Source organism: Camelina sativa, chromosome 11, assembly GCF_030686135.1.
Source record: "Camelina sativa cultivar CO46 ecotype springtype chromosome 11, ASM3068613v1".
Lineage (NCBI taxonomy): Eukaryota > Viridiplantae > Streptophyta > Magnoliopsida > Brassicales > Brassicaceae > Camelina > Camelina sativa.
This window is the reverse complement of record NC_141890.1, coordinates 17,534,461-17,550,691: the sequence shown is the minus strand read 5'-3', so window position 1 is coordinate 17,550,691 and position 16,231 is coordinate 17,534,461. Positions and strand designations below refer to the sequence as shown.

Below are 16,231 nucleotides of genomic sequence, written 5' to 3'. Positions count from 1 at the left end.
CCGAAACTATGCAACTTTTGATATCATTATCAATGGGTGAGATAATTAATAATACAAAACAAATAGATGTGAAACAAAAAGGTGCGAAAACTAACAAATGCAAACATTGAAAGCTAGGGGTACGACGAAGAAACACAAATGTTGGATCAAAACATTGCAACTTTATATAAACAAAGAGGTGTAAAACAAAAAGGTGTGAAAACTAATGGGTGCCAACATGGAGAGCTGGGGGTGCGACGAAGAAACACAATTGTTGGACCAAAACTTTGCAACTTTTGATATCATTAACAACGGGTGAGATCATTAATAATACTCAAAAAATAAAAGCTATTTTCAAAGTCTATAAAAATCTGTATAGAGGTGAAACAAAAAGGTGTAAAAATTAATAGGTGCAATTTTTAAAAGATGGGGGTACGACGAAGAAACACGATTATTAAAAAAAAATTGCAACTGTTGGAATCATTAATAATTCTAAACCGTTAGATAAAATAATAAAAAAAATCTTATCCGTTAGATTAAAGTTGACCCCCAAAAGTAGGTTTGCTATTATATATAGATTGTCCGCTTTGGGCCCAAATGGTCCACTCCTCACGAATTTCTTATTGGGCTTCTTCCCAAAAAGCCTTATACTAATTGGAGTTGATCTCGACTTATATATAAGAAACTTATTTTCTAATCTTCCGATGTGGGACATTGTTTGTATCCTAACAAGATACTTTGGCTTCCCCTTCAGCGAAACCCATGTACCTAGGCTCCGGTACCCCTTTATTCCTGAAGTATTCTTGAGGCACCCTTAATCATGTCATCTTTTTGAGAGATCCTCCAACACCGAACATAGAGCCCACACCCATTCTCTAGGTCCACTTTATTGACCTAGGCTCTGATATCAATCTGTTAAGTTTTTATGGTGATAACCTCTCAAGAACTCAACACAAATCAGCTCAATCACTCACGCACAATCTCAGAATAAAAAAAAGTAGACCAAAATAAGAAATCAAGAACACAAGCAATTACTAACCCAGTTCGATTCACCGATGTGATGAATGTACGTTTGGAGCTCGATTCAGCCTAGCAATTCACTATAATGATTCAAGTGTTTCTCTCAAGCTCAAGAACAAAACTTCAGAGAGATTACAAGATAGAGATGAATCAAGATACAATGGGAGAGAATAAGAAAGTGTATATATATCAACACAAAAGAGCCTTATCCTTCCGCAATTTTGATTTCTTTGAAAACCAAAATCCTCTTTTTCTTGGACTTCTAAAACCGATGCCAAAGAATAATGAACCGTCAAGAAACCAACTAACCAAGTCGACATCAAGCTAACTGGTTGAATTGGATCATTTTCGATCATTAATTAGACAGCCTAAACATAATTAGTTATTTAGTATATATGGAGAAAAGTTTACAAAGAAAATATAAAAAAACTAGAAAGAACTATGATAGATAAACTATCGATCTTAGCACTACAACAAATTTGTCCATTCTTAGCGTACGATAAATGCTATAGTATGTGATATAAAGCATTTTTTTTGTAAACGCTGTCTTTGTCCAAGCTATAATAGACCCCCCATACAATAGTGTTTTTTACTCATGCTATTATATTGTTATATATAATAGCGTAATGTCGGCGTTATAAATATTTTAAATATAGCGTCTGTAAATGCTTTTAAAAATTATTCAATAACATTATTGCACTGCTGTTATAATTTATATTGTTGCAATATTTTATTGCTGTTATATTTTCTATAACGTCTTAATATTTGTGCTATGATTTAGTATTTTTTTGATAATATTAAAATCCATTGTGCTATATTATTTGTTCATATTAGAGCTATTATATGGTTACATTTTAAAAGTGGAACCTGTTTTATATGAAAATATATATAATATAAAACATCCAACATATACTCTTTAATCCAAAAATTACATAAGTCTCAACATACATAAGTTTCAATATCATAAGTTCCCATAAGCTAAACTTCATAAGTCTCAATACCATAAGTTTCCATAAGCTAAACAACACAAGTCTAAATAACATAAGTTCCCATAATCTAGAGAAAGGTACTTCAGTTCAAACCATTACCACTTTGTCCTCTGGCCATGCGATTGTTGTATTAATTGCATCTTCCCCGCGAACATGCATCTCCAAGACATAACGTACCCAATAATATTTTTCTGGTTAGTTGGTACATTATTAATCTTGTATGGTCATCACTTGCAATATTAATTGACAAGTTGTTGGGCTTTCCAAGCCGAAACCGACTCCCTTATTAATATGACATTAGGATTTCGGTCCGTACATTACCGCACGGAAAAGTGAAAACTTGAAATGACTAATTAACATTGTTAATTTTACATTTCGAGTGAAAACTTTATGGTAATTTTTTTTTTGTCAAACTTTATGGTAATGATTATGAGATCAGACTGTTTGCATATTAGAGCATGGGCATTGGTGTCCCTCAGATTTTGGTCCCTCAAATATAATAAGATTATTTTCAGAGTTTCTTAAGTTTGGTACGAGCATTGGTGTCCCTCACAGTTGGTCTCCTGAATAAAATAATAATATTTTAAATTTTAAAAATTAATTATTTAAATAAATATGTAAAAAGATATTACAGTTTTAATTAAAATAAAACTTATAACATTAACATTAAAAACATAAGAAAATTACAAAGTTAAAAAAAACTTGAATTAACAACATAAAACATACAAACATCAAAGATAAAAACAAACAATTTATTCAATTCATTGAATTTTTTAATTAATCTTCATTATCTGGAAGATCTCCAAAGTTAGTCCAAATATGCTCAATCAAATCTTCTTTTAACCGTTCATGGACTTTTTTATCCCGAATTTTTGTTAGACGAGTAATCGTAGTGCTCATATTTGAACCCAAACTGGCGGCACCGACGGTATATGTTTGATCCACATCTTCTCCGTGTTGAAATTCAGAAACAATGTTTCGGTAACTGTATGTTCCTCGTTCATCCTCGACAATCATATTATGGAGAATTATGCATGCTCTCATAACATTTGCTATTTTGTATTTATCCCATAAAAGAGATGGATTTTTAATAACGGCGAAACAAGAACAGACATAATTGAATATATAACAAACCAAATTACGAAATTCAAACTTAGATACTACCAAATCATACTAAGTTGCATCTTAAGTCAATACATCAATCTCAGAAATACTGAGCCACTATCTTATCCTTGATAACTTGATCAGCTTCACTAAGTGGCTCTGGTTTGGCAAAAAGTGTGTCTAGTATGCCAAGCTTCTGTAGCTTATCTTTTTCAGCCATATCCACCTTCTTTACTTCCCACATGCTTTTGTACTCAGCTAGAGCCTTCCCCTGAGCAGTGTTCCTCTTGGCCTTTGCAGCCTTGATACCTTGAGGCCTTATCTCAAAGTCTTGCTCAGTGTGGGTTGACTCGGATTGTGAAGCTGCCTCGGATTGTGAACCTGACTCGGATTGTGAAGCTGCAGCAACTGGTTTCCTCTTTGTTCTGACTGAAGTTAAAGGGTTGTTAATAGCTTTAAGGTTTAACCATTTCTGCTCAAACCTTAACAAACACCAGCAATGCTCCATTGTAAACTTCGTCTTATATTCAGAGAAGTAGATGTCGTGAGCCATCTTCAGCACATCGTTCTCAGAGTGTCCACTACTGGTTAGTCTCTCTGCAGCTGCATAAGCCCCGCAGAACTTGTTAGTGAACTCATTAATCCTAAACCACCTCTGCTTATAGTTTATGTTCATCCCCTGTTCACCATTGGCTATAGCATGAGGAGTCTCTGCATAGTATTTGTTAACCCATTGCCAATACAACAACCAAAGCATTTCCAGAACACGATTCCACCAAACAACAACCAATGTTTACAGTTTATACGGATGCTAATGGAATCAAGTATTTACCTCTGAGTCGATGATTGTTGCTACTTCTTCTACGATTTCCCGTTCTCTGTTGCTTTCTTCACGTGACGCTGACGAAACTCATGAACAACAAACAATTGCAAGGTTATACTCAGTTTAACATAGTCCAAACAAAATGACAACAATCTTAAGTCAAAGCAAGAAACTCAGACACTCAACTCCGAAAACCTAATTCGAACCAAAATTTAGACACTCTCAACTATCGAAACCCAAAACATAATCGAAATCCCTAAATCTCATATAAATCAGAGACAAAATTTACCTAAACCCTAAACTATCCAAACAAAGCGACTATACTATCGAATCCCAGAAACAATATCGAAAATCCTAAATCGAGAATACATCAAAAATACTAAATCATCTAAAATCGCAAACGGGGTTGGAACACAAACCTCCTTTCAATTGGAACCGGCGGATAGTCTTCTAGATTATACAAAATACGGATGAAACCGCCGGCGTTTGATGAATCGCCAAACGAATCGCCGTCAAGATGGAGAGAGACAAGAGAGAAATTTTTGGGACGAACTGATTTTTGGACCAACTGATTTTTGGGTTCGCCCTACCCAAACAACACAACCACACACACGCTGACATGTGTAACGCAGGACGAAACCAAAACGTCCCGTTTGCAGGAACATTTCTTCCATAATCTTTTCATTTCGAATTAAAGTTTTAATTTTAATCCCGAAGGATGCAGCTAACATACGCTGCTGCACATGCTCTTAGGAGTTGGAATCTGAGACTTAGACAGTGGTGATTCATCTGTGGTTATTTCAAACATAACTCTACTTGCAGGCCATGCTACGAAAGTCTTCAAACAGTCCTCAATGATACTAATTTCTGTTGTAGGTCTCCATAGAAATGTCTCAGGTTTCAAGACCACATCCACAAATACCTTTACTGCATTAGGTCCAATTGGAAGTCCATTAACCAATTCATCTGGTTCTTTTGACTGCCAACGCCCTTAAGCAACAATCACTTCTTCATTTCCCCTCCAATTTAGTAGTGTACACTTGTTTGCAGAAGCTGTATTTGGACTCTGAAACATGTGAAAATATATGTTATTGATTATCAAAATACCCAGTTATATACATATATGTTATTTTTACCTTTGGCGCATTGTCTTCTTGGAGAATACAATTGTCATCTAGCCAGGCAAGCATTTCTCCAACAGCTTGTTCCATATTCAGAACAGTTGTAGGTCTCCATAGGAATGCATCTGGTTTGATTGCAGTTTCTACCAATACTTTATAGGAGCTAGGCCCTAATGGAATCCCATTCACAAAGTCTTGAGGATCAAAAGACATCATAAGAGTTTCAGCAACAATCTCACCAGTACCATTATAATCCAGAAGCAAACACTTAGGATGTGCTCTATTAGTGTCACTCTACAAATATTTTCATCGTGAAAAGTTAAATGTAAGTTACAATCAATGATACATGATCTAATGCCAAAAAAAAATAACATGATTACGTACCCTTGCAGCTAAATTTTCCCCGACCTCAGGTTCTCCTCTCTGTTACATAAAAACAAAAGGTAACTTAGAACTGATGAATCAATACCATTTCACTCTAATAATGCTTTAATGTTAAAAGACTACTAACCTTCAAATGTTCAATGACAGCTTGTAAGTCATCTACTTTTCTTTGTAAACTAACTTGCTTTTCTTTCATTTCAGCCATACACTTACTGTTGACTTGGAAAAAAGACAGTTTTGTCATACTCATCCCTCTGCCCAAAGCCCTTAACCGACCAGGATTATCAGCTCCTAACAATTGTCAAAGACCATCTGACTTTGGATTTGTTGTTGTTGAATGAGGAACACTATCCAACTCAGCTGCCTTTCTCTGAATAAAAATTAAACAAATGCATTAAAAAGTTACATTATTTGACTACTAATTCATAAATATGCAAACAGAAAATATAGATTACAGTTTAGACTGACAATCTTTTCAGCGGCGACAGTATTAACCGGCGTTCCATCTTTTTTGGTTCTTGACTTTACCCAAACTTTCAGCCTTGTGACCTTAGATGGTTCAGGGCATTCCTTTTTCTGAAATTAAAATAAGAAAGGACATTACAAGATATGATTTGACAAAATAGCTAAAATCATACAATTAAAAACTCACCATCTCTCTGCTAGTCTAACCATTCCTTTAAGGCTGCAAGTGTGAGGAATCTGTTTACGTCTTCGTTCCTTGAATTTATCACTAACAACCTACGTAGAAATGTCCATCAAACCATGTTTTTTTAACTCGATACATATGTGTTGGAGGTAGAGACTTTCTATGGCGCATAAAGACATGTTTTCTGCTGTGACTCAACCACAAACTATCTGTGTTCTTCCCACATATAGGACAACCCATTTTTCCCTTTACTTTGCAGCCAGCCAGATTCCCGTAAGCTGGAAAATCACTTATAGTCCAAAGAAACATTGCATTAAGTGTAAACGTCGTTTTACTAAAAACATCATATGTCAATTCTCCATTGCTCCACAAATGCATTAGATCCTCAATAAGAGGTTCTAAGTAGACCTCAATGCTATTTCCCGGTTGATGTGGACCTGGAATCAACAAGGTAAGCATGATGTTCTCCTTCGTCATACATAGGTGAGGAGGCAAATTATAGTTCACCAGCAAGACCTGCCAAGAACTATACCTTGTATTCTTCATGATAAACGGATTAAATCCATCTGTGGACAGTCCAAGACGGATGTTCCTTGGCTCAGCAGGAAATGATGGGTATTTATCATTCATTTGATCCCACGTCACAGAATCTACTGGATGACGTATCTTCCCATCGCTGCTCTTGTTACTAAAATGCCACCTTAAGTCCTTAGCCATTTCTTCAGACCTAAACATCCTCTTCAGACGAGGAATTATCGGAAAGTACCGTAATACTTTTTGTGGGACACCCTTCTTGACTTCACCAGTGTGCATATTGCTCTTCCATATTGAAGCGTTACATTTGGGACAGTTGTCCAACTTCTTGTACTTCTTTCTGAATAGGCAACAATCATTTATGCAGGCATGAATCTTTTGATAACCCATATCAAAAGACTTCAGAAATTTCTTCACATCATTTAGTGATGTGTGAAGTACATTACCATCCGGTAACATTTTTGACAATGTCTCAAGGAGATCATTGAAGCTTTTGCCGGACTAGCCATTTTGTGTCTTCATTCTAAAAAATGTCACAATGGCTGATAGTTTGCTATGGGAAGAACATCTTGGATATAAAGGGTTTTCTGCATCAGCTAGCTTTGCGTAGAACTCATCATCTATCTTCTCTTCCCCCTCAGCATTCTCACAAATTCTTAACGGCTCTTCATCCATAAACTCAGCAGCTTGATATAAACCACAAATCTCATCATTCCACCGATTTAATTTCTCAATGAATTCACCCCCTGAGTCCACTTCACCGTGATGATACCAATCTTTCCCAAACTTTTAAGTCTAATCCATGCCTTTAGTTACTAGATGAGCAACCACAACACTACCCGAATGACGATCTACATTTCTACAGTCAACGCATGGGCATATTACCATGCCACTGTCTCCTAACTCAGCAGCCACCGTCCGGACAAATTTCCAGGCACCTATTTCGTATGCTGGATCAAGTCTTCATTGTATTTGGAAGGAAGAACGACACAAATGAAGATACCTTAATGTCTATATTCCTTTATTGAAATCCTAACAGTATGTAATCAATTACATACCTGCTAAGATGGATCCATTCCTTGTCCAGCATTTTAGTTTTTAAACAGTTGAATCTAAAACTAAGCATAAGTTTTTGAACAGTTAACAAAAATCAATACAGAAATCTAAATAAAGCAGATTTGACCAAAACGAGATTAAAAGTGAAATTTAGTTTCAGATTCAACCAAAATCAAGCAACAATCAGTTCAAGCACATGAAAATGACACAAACATGCAATTGTCAGATTTGACCAAAATTAAGCAACAATCAGTTCGCACATGAAGGGACACAAACATGTAATTTTCGAATCTGAACAAAAATTTAACTAAAATGTGAACAAACTTACAGATTTGTTGTTTAGGTTTTAGATTTCAAGTTTGTCTTTGTTGTCGGACGAGCTTGACACCTCACAAATCGAGATTAAAAGTGAAATTTAGGTTACTGATTGAAGATTATAATGAAATTGAAACAAAAAAAACAATTAGCTGTCTAATTTAGGTTACCTTCGTCGTTCTTCGTCTGAGAAATCAAAGAGGAGAAGATATAGCTCGTCTGAGAAATCGAAGAGGAGAAGATATAGCTCGATGGAGAAATCAAAGAAGAAGATATAGCGCGACACAGAGACAGAAGGAAATCGAAGAAGAAGATACAGAGATAGAATGAAATCAAAGCCATCCGAGTCGGAAATTTGGTCCGCGACGGCGACGGCGACGGTGGTAGATTGTGTCTAGGTTTTGAGACTTAGACTTTTTATTTTTTTGAGACTTATGTTTTGTGTTAGAGCGGTTGAATAATATTTTGGTCCGCCAAAGTGATTTTAGCTTCCCGCTTATACTATAAATAGGCTTAGCACTGATAAAGTGCTGTAATATAATTGCTAATATCCAAAACTATTCTTTAACAGCAGTTACGGAATTAGTGCTATCAGCTATCAATGAGCAAATTTGTTGTAGTGTAGTATAAGTTTTAAAATCATTTGCAGCCGTTTGCATTTCTGGAAACTCAAAACTCTTAAGACACCAAAAATTACCCATATACGTAGCCATAACTTGTTTGATAAGCATGCCCTTCAAGAAGCATATATAGTTTGTATTGAAGACCTTTTTTAAAAGTAACTTGTAAAGGCGGTATATTTATTTGTAAAATCAAGTCAAGGTAATGTTTTAACTTTCATATTATAAAGATCTAATCATATTCAAATATTTCCTGGACCACCATAAAAGATTATATGACCGCCACGATGTTTAGGATTTTGGGTGTCTATCACTTTATAACCTCGAGTGTCGTCGGAAAAGTCTTCGAGATTCGTCACATTGCGGTCTATGTTATAATCACCGTCGAGTACGGATATATTTTGGATATATGCATCGTACCGTATCGCCTGGACAGGAGTATATCCATATCCCATTTGAGGACTGGGCAGAAATGCGCTGTACACTTCTCCACCCCACTCCACCAAATTTCCGAAGCTTTGATTAAACCTATACCACGGCCAAAGTCCAATATCTACAGGATTATTACCAAATTGAAACCACCAATTTTCATATTTTTTGTCCTGTTACAAGAAAATAATAGGTTATTTTTGACATTACAATAATGTTTGTCAAACTTTCGAATGGTTAGTCGCACTCCGAATAAATTAGAACAAAGGTAAAAAAATGCTCAGTACTAAGAAAGAGGAAAACCATGACTACACGGAAGCTTCCATAATAACTCGTATTAGCACCACGAATAGACACTGGCTTTAATGCCATACCAAGTGGAAAGTCTCGACGAAGGACTAACACCCCAGTGTTGCAGTTGCTATTGTAACATGATTTTCCATTCACCTATCCAATGATTATATATTATTATAATTAGTCAAATTATTTCATACATATATACAAAAAAAAATATACAAAAAACAAAATGATAAATTTGAAAGAGAAATTTTCTTTCAATGATTTACATATGTATAGACGAAAGTCCGAGGTTGGTGGTCCTTGTACAATACTGGATTAACCTGAATTAGTGAAAAAATATATTTGTGTTATTTGAAATTATATTAAACAATATAAATTTATAAAATAAATTAAGTAAATGGAGGTCAGTAGCACAGTGCAATATAAATAAACAAAGTCTTGACTTACAGTCAAACCGGCTTGGATGAAATCCCTTCCGATCTGAACGTGAATTCGAGTAGCACTGTATTGGGTCGGCTGAACCTTAGGCGCGGCTATACAAAGTTCCATTGTTGCTCCACGCAACCTCCTTTCTTTGTTCTTCGTCCGAGATACGGCAAACTAATCCCAACAAAGAATATGATCATTATAAATATATCAAAAGGTTATATATGATATCCTTGTCTTTTTTAATTAAAATAATCAACTTACATGATGTTGGTCAAAATGAAGAGGACTATTAGGATCATAACTGGTCGTGTTCCAAGAGCCACGGGGTTTATGATTATCGCCATATGAGTCTAATCTCAAAATATCCTCTTTGGTGACTCTTTGTATAGGGACCGTACCAACAGGACAACCCACACCATTCTCCCATAAATAACCAAATACAGCATCGTTTGTATTTTGGTTTCTCATAATTCCTTTCCATATTGGACGCATCTAAAACATATTGAACACCGCAAAGATATTAGTGTTTCTTTTTGTGTTTCCATTTTACAAGAATTAATTTACAAGAATTAATTTAAAAGAATTAATATACGAATATTTATAGCGCTTATCCGAAATTACCGTGTAATATGAATTTTCATAGAAGGGTGATCAAATGCAGGTTGCTTAAAGAAATCCACACACCCATAGCTTTCTCCATCTATAGTCTATTTTTTTACAGCCATATATATAGTGATTAACATATATGACTTAATCGAATAGAATATATGTAGAGGGAACAAAAGCAAGATTGTAAAGATATATAGAAAAACCTTGATGATCTTGACAGTGGGTTTGTTCATAGCTTTTAGTCTCTTCTCAATTTCTAAATCTTCAAATTTCGAAAATTTCTTGTATTCGAGGAAACCATTGTTATGATTAATAATTATGTGACCAAAGATGCAACACAAAAAGAACATTCGTATCACAGGACCTATGATTCCCATTTTTATTAACTTTTAGAGAGAATGAAAGAGAGAGAAATAAATATGAAATAATTTATAAGGACGATAGACAAGGGATTAAATATGAAATAAAACTATAAAAGATTTGTTCTTACAAATTCGAGACCAATACTTTTGACATATATTAATATATTAATGACATAATAAAATATTATTCAACATTCGACAAATATCATTCAGTTGACATATAATGAAATGAATTCAACAGTCAACATATAATACAATTAATAAAGACTTATATGTTAATATATTGATCAATAAACATATTTTTTTGGCAACCACACTTTATCTAAAATAAAACTCCATGATAATTGGTAGCCTAAGCAGGAGGTAAAAAGTTTACAAAAGCTACTTCTAAAAGAAACGACGTAGATGAGCATGCTAAGCATTCTGTTTTTACATTACAAGAACGAGAAATTTTAGATAAAGAGAAAGAGGGAAAGGAAAAACGGAGCAAAACACCAAACGTCGATAGTTCAATTGGTAAAGACTCTCTGGCAAAGTCTAGAGGTCGCTGGTTTGAGGGACGGCGTTTGGGAGGGGACCATATAAAATGCTCTGGTCCCTGGTCCGAGAGGATGGATGGGCCTAGACCCGGAACCTCTTAGTAATTCAAAAAAAAAATGGAGCAAAACAAAAGCTCCAAAGAAGTTAGAGAAAGCTGACCAGTTTTGAAGAGAATATAACGACTAACTCCGCACAAACTAACTCAAATGCTTGACAAGCAATCGTTCTTGCAAGGATATTATACAACCTATTTTAATTATTTTTTGAGAAATTTATCTCCTATGTTTTTTTTTTTTTGACAACAAAGAGATCAGCTCATATGAGCCAATGCGAAGGAAAAGCGTTTCCAAATAAAACATGTTGCGGAGCTGAACGCGCTTGGCGTGCCAACTTATCCGCACTTATATTTGCAGTTCTTGGAATTAAAGACAAAGAGCGAGAAGAAAACTCCTCCATGTCCATCTTGATATCATCGAGGTAGGTTTTGAAGGCCGGCCAGTCCCAAGGCGAAGACACCATCTTACCAAGTCTGAGCAATCTGTATAAAAAGCCACTTCTCGATAGTCATGTTCTTGGAATTTGTTCCCTATGTTGTATTTGATAATATCGAGAGAGGGAGAACTTTTATAAAATAATTGATGATTTATTTTTATATCTTGACTAAAAACAGCTTTTCCATACCTCAACTCTATAGGTATAACTAAGCAATCTATATATACATTTTCCAAGTACAATTATGAAATAAATCCTGATCTTGCCACTTATTTACAAGAATGCCATTGAATTAATTTTAAAAAATAAAAAAAGGATTGGATTCGAAAATTAAACATTACTAACAGATCAAGATCCAAGCCCATTTCATTTATACATCTTGCTAACCCAAACTTTTGCCCCCCAAATGTTTATATTTTCCCCACCAATTTCGTACCTTACTTATCAATAAACTTGCCTTCTTCGCCGATCCTATCCGAGATTTGTGTTGAAACCTCTTGATATTCAAATATTTTCCTCCACCATTTTTGTATCTTACATATCAATAAATCGAAACAGAGTTAAATGTTTATATTCAACAATTAAATACAAAATAAACACAGATTTACTTGCCTTCTTCGCCGATCCTATCCGAGATTTGTGTTGAAACTTTTTGATACCCAAATATTTTTAAATTTTATTTAACCAGATAGAAAGAGATGACAAGGAAACAATAATGGATCGATGGTTGTCGGTGGAGACACAAATTTTTTTTTTTTTTTTGTACAATTAAGACATCAGACCAATATTTTTGGGCCCGAACGAGCCCATTTTTTTTCCATTGAATTGTTTTAAGAAGCTAATATATTATTAATATTAAAATTTTCAAACAATACTAATAAGAATCAATTGATGTGTTACATAATAAGAATCAACTAGGTACCAACCCGCACATAGTGCGGGCTAAATCGATTCAAATAAAATATTATGAATAATATTATTATTTGAGATTTAAGATTTGTTGTGTAAAACAAAATCTGTAAGTAAAATTTATCTTTTCATTTATTCAAGATTGCGTTTATTTTGTGTAATATGTTTCACCCGTGAACTATTTAAACGTAAAAAAGAATTTCAACGTGATGGAGAAAGTTTTGATGTCTTTTGTGTTTCTAAAATCAAATTTACTTTTTTTATGTTTCACATTGTTATCTACATCATTATGTCATTAAATAGATAAAGCGATATTTTTTAGACTAATCAAATTAATTTAAACTAATTTGAAGTGTAAAAATGCAATAAGAAAAATGTATAAAAAATGGTAAATAAAAAAAAATGTAGTTCTGGTGAAAACTTATAAGAAAAATGATTGTCCTAGGGTTTTAAAAAAATTCAATAACATGGATACCATGTTAAGATTGCTGAGTCACATATATTTAAATAGTCATTAGAATTTTTATATAGAAGACAAAGTTTTTATTTTTCAAAAATTTAAATTGGTGAGTATATTCAAAATTGTTTATGAAATGTTATTTATTTTTAAGATTATATTGTGATAATTAATTTTTAATTCTTGAAACCAGAGAATAAGTTTTGCGTTTCAAAAATTTAAGTAGGTGAATAAGTTTAAATTGTTTGTGGTATGTAATTTACTTTTATGATTATTGTGATAATTTATTCATTTTTTAAAAAAATATAGTTGCATAGTCATCAGACTTTTTCAAAATAGGAGAATAACTTTAGCATTTCAAAAAAATAAATAAATGGTTTATAATTTTTTATGAAATATAACTTACTTTTAATAATTAAATAAGTTATGTAAGTGATAATTAAATACATATTTGGATTTTAAAAGTTGATTAAATCTTTTATTTTTAACAACTAATAGAAAAAAACAGTAACTCACATAAATCAATAACATATTTATGTAAATAATAATGAGAAGTTAGGACATTTATTAAAATGGCACAAGAGCTCTGTGAGCGCGACACCTCAGCTTTTTAGTGAGAATGCTTCTCTATTAATAAATAGGAGATATTAAGGGCAAGTAATAAATTGGACACACAGCTCTCTGGCGATGACACATCAACTTTTCTTCAAGAATGCTTCTCTTTTAATATATAGGGGATGATTAAATCTTTTATTTTTAAAAATTAATAGAAAAAACAGTAACTCACATATTTCAATGACATATTTATGTAAATAATAATGAGAAATTAGGACATTTATTAAAATGGTACAGGAGCTCTGTGAGTGCGACACCTCAGCTTTTTAGTGAGAATACTTCTCTATTAATATATATAGGGGATTAATCGACTTGCACAACTCTAAATACAAAAGTCTTACCTAATATAGGAATAAAACAACAAATAATACAAATTCAAATTATATTATACTCATATATTTTAAATTTATAATATATTATGTAATACTATTATCTTTACACTGTAAATGAAATAGAAAAATTTATAAAAAGAGTTTATTTGTTGAGTAAATAAAATTTAATGAACATTAAGGATATATATAATAAACCACACCATATAGTAAATGGAAATTATACACTACATAATTATAGTTAATTCAACAAATATAAAAAATATTATTTACATATATAAATAAAGATTTTTTTTTAGTTTTTAAAATAAAATATATCCTCGCGGTGTACCGCGGGTGAATATCTAGTTAAATATTAAACTAGGATTGGACACGTGCTACAACGCAGGGAAAATTCACAAATACATACGATTTATAACAGATTAGAATTTTATGTTAAATTCTCAGTTCAATATAGTGCATTCAGTTATATATATATATATATATATATACAGTGGATTACTCATTATATTAAAAATAAAATTTTTAATATTATCATGAATTTGGATAAAATAAAAGAAGAATACAAATAATGAGTAAAATGTATTAATGTTTAAAATTGAACACATGGAAAATTGTGTAAATAATTAAGTTTGTGGAGTATTTTTAGAAATTATTAATATAAAGTAATAATCAGTTAAGGCCGTTACAACGCGGGGGAATGATGAATATGTCCCCTACAGAACAAGGAAATGATTAAATTAATTATATGTATATATTTCTAGTGAAAATGTTGTAAAATGATTTAATTTGTATAAAATTAAATTGAACAAAAGAGATTAATTTCACAATGCTTGTTTATGATAGTGGAATGGTTGGTGCAATTTTGGGAAGCTAGCCAATATTTACTACGACATTTTTGAATATGGTAATTACTCATGTGGATCTAAGTGGCTGTAAAACATATTCCCTTGGGATACGGCTTGTGATGGATCATGAAGAGATGTATTTTGATGTGCTTTAATAAATAATTACTCAATCTGTATATTCTTAAAAATATCATAATATTTTAAATGAATGAAATCTTATTATATAAAGTTAGATTTTGAAAGTTAGTCATTAACAAAATTTTGACACGTGTCAAGTTGTTAATCTGAAATTTTGATATGTGTAAAAGGTAATATTTAATATGAGAGATTTGAGATAATGACAAAAACAAAAAAAATTGTTTAAACAATATTAATAAGGAGATTAGATATTTTTTCATAAAATTTGAAATTATAACATTATTTACTTATTTTTAATTTTAAGTTATTAATTCAAAAAATAGAAAAGAGATTAGGGAAAATGTACGATTAATTATTAATTCTAAAAAATGTAAATATTCACTTCTACATAAACATAGACCGTCTCACATTTTTCATCTAACAAAGTAATTTATTCAAAAACACTGCTTTAAACTTTGTTCTATTGGTAAAAAGTTTTAATGGGAAGGTAAATTTTTTCTTTTTAAAAAAAAACCAAAACTTTCTCCTAATTTCTCCTTTTTTCAGTTTGTAATAGGTAAAATTAATATGTTTATCCAAACAAAAATGTAAAATTAATACATACGTTTTCCTTTTCCAATGCTGTATTTTAAAATTTATTGTAGTGTTTTTAGATTGTTTTATTTAATTTATATTTTCATCTTTGATTTGAGATTCATATATTACCGTGATTTTAATTTTCTATTATTTCTTTGATTATTTCAAAATAATTTTCTTCTAATTTGTTAACCTTGATTGGTTGGTCATAGACCTTTTTTTTATGCAACATAATTGTTACCATTCATTCAATCCCAAAGGGAGATAAATTGTAGAATCCTATCAACCTAATGGTTGGATAAAATAGTCTAATCAAACATAAGCTTACAACAAACATAGATAGATAGATTGGAAAACCATAAACCATTTTTGATAGATCCATAGGAGCTCGGAGAAGAGGCTACATCATGATGTGTCAAAGACACTTCCACAAATACATTGAGAAATATAACATTAGTTACTATCAAACGATTTTGTGACGTTGGAAAAAGGCTTTAGTTTCATTGGTTGCCGGAGAATGCCACTTTGAGATAGCTAAAAGACGTGAATATGTTCTCTCTACACATGAGTAGGGCAGAGCCAAGCTTCTCTCCATGGTAGAAGA

The 16,231-nt window shown here is 32.5% G+C and overlaps 1 pseudogene; it reads right to left on the bottom strand.

Annotated features, from left to right (window-relative positions):
* Window positions 1-8,836: 8,836 nt before the first annotated feature.
* Window positions 8,837-10,738, bottom strand: LOC104723666 (protein neprosin-like; annotated as a pseudogene).
* Window positions 10,739-16,231: the final 5,493 nt, after the last annotated feature.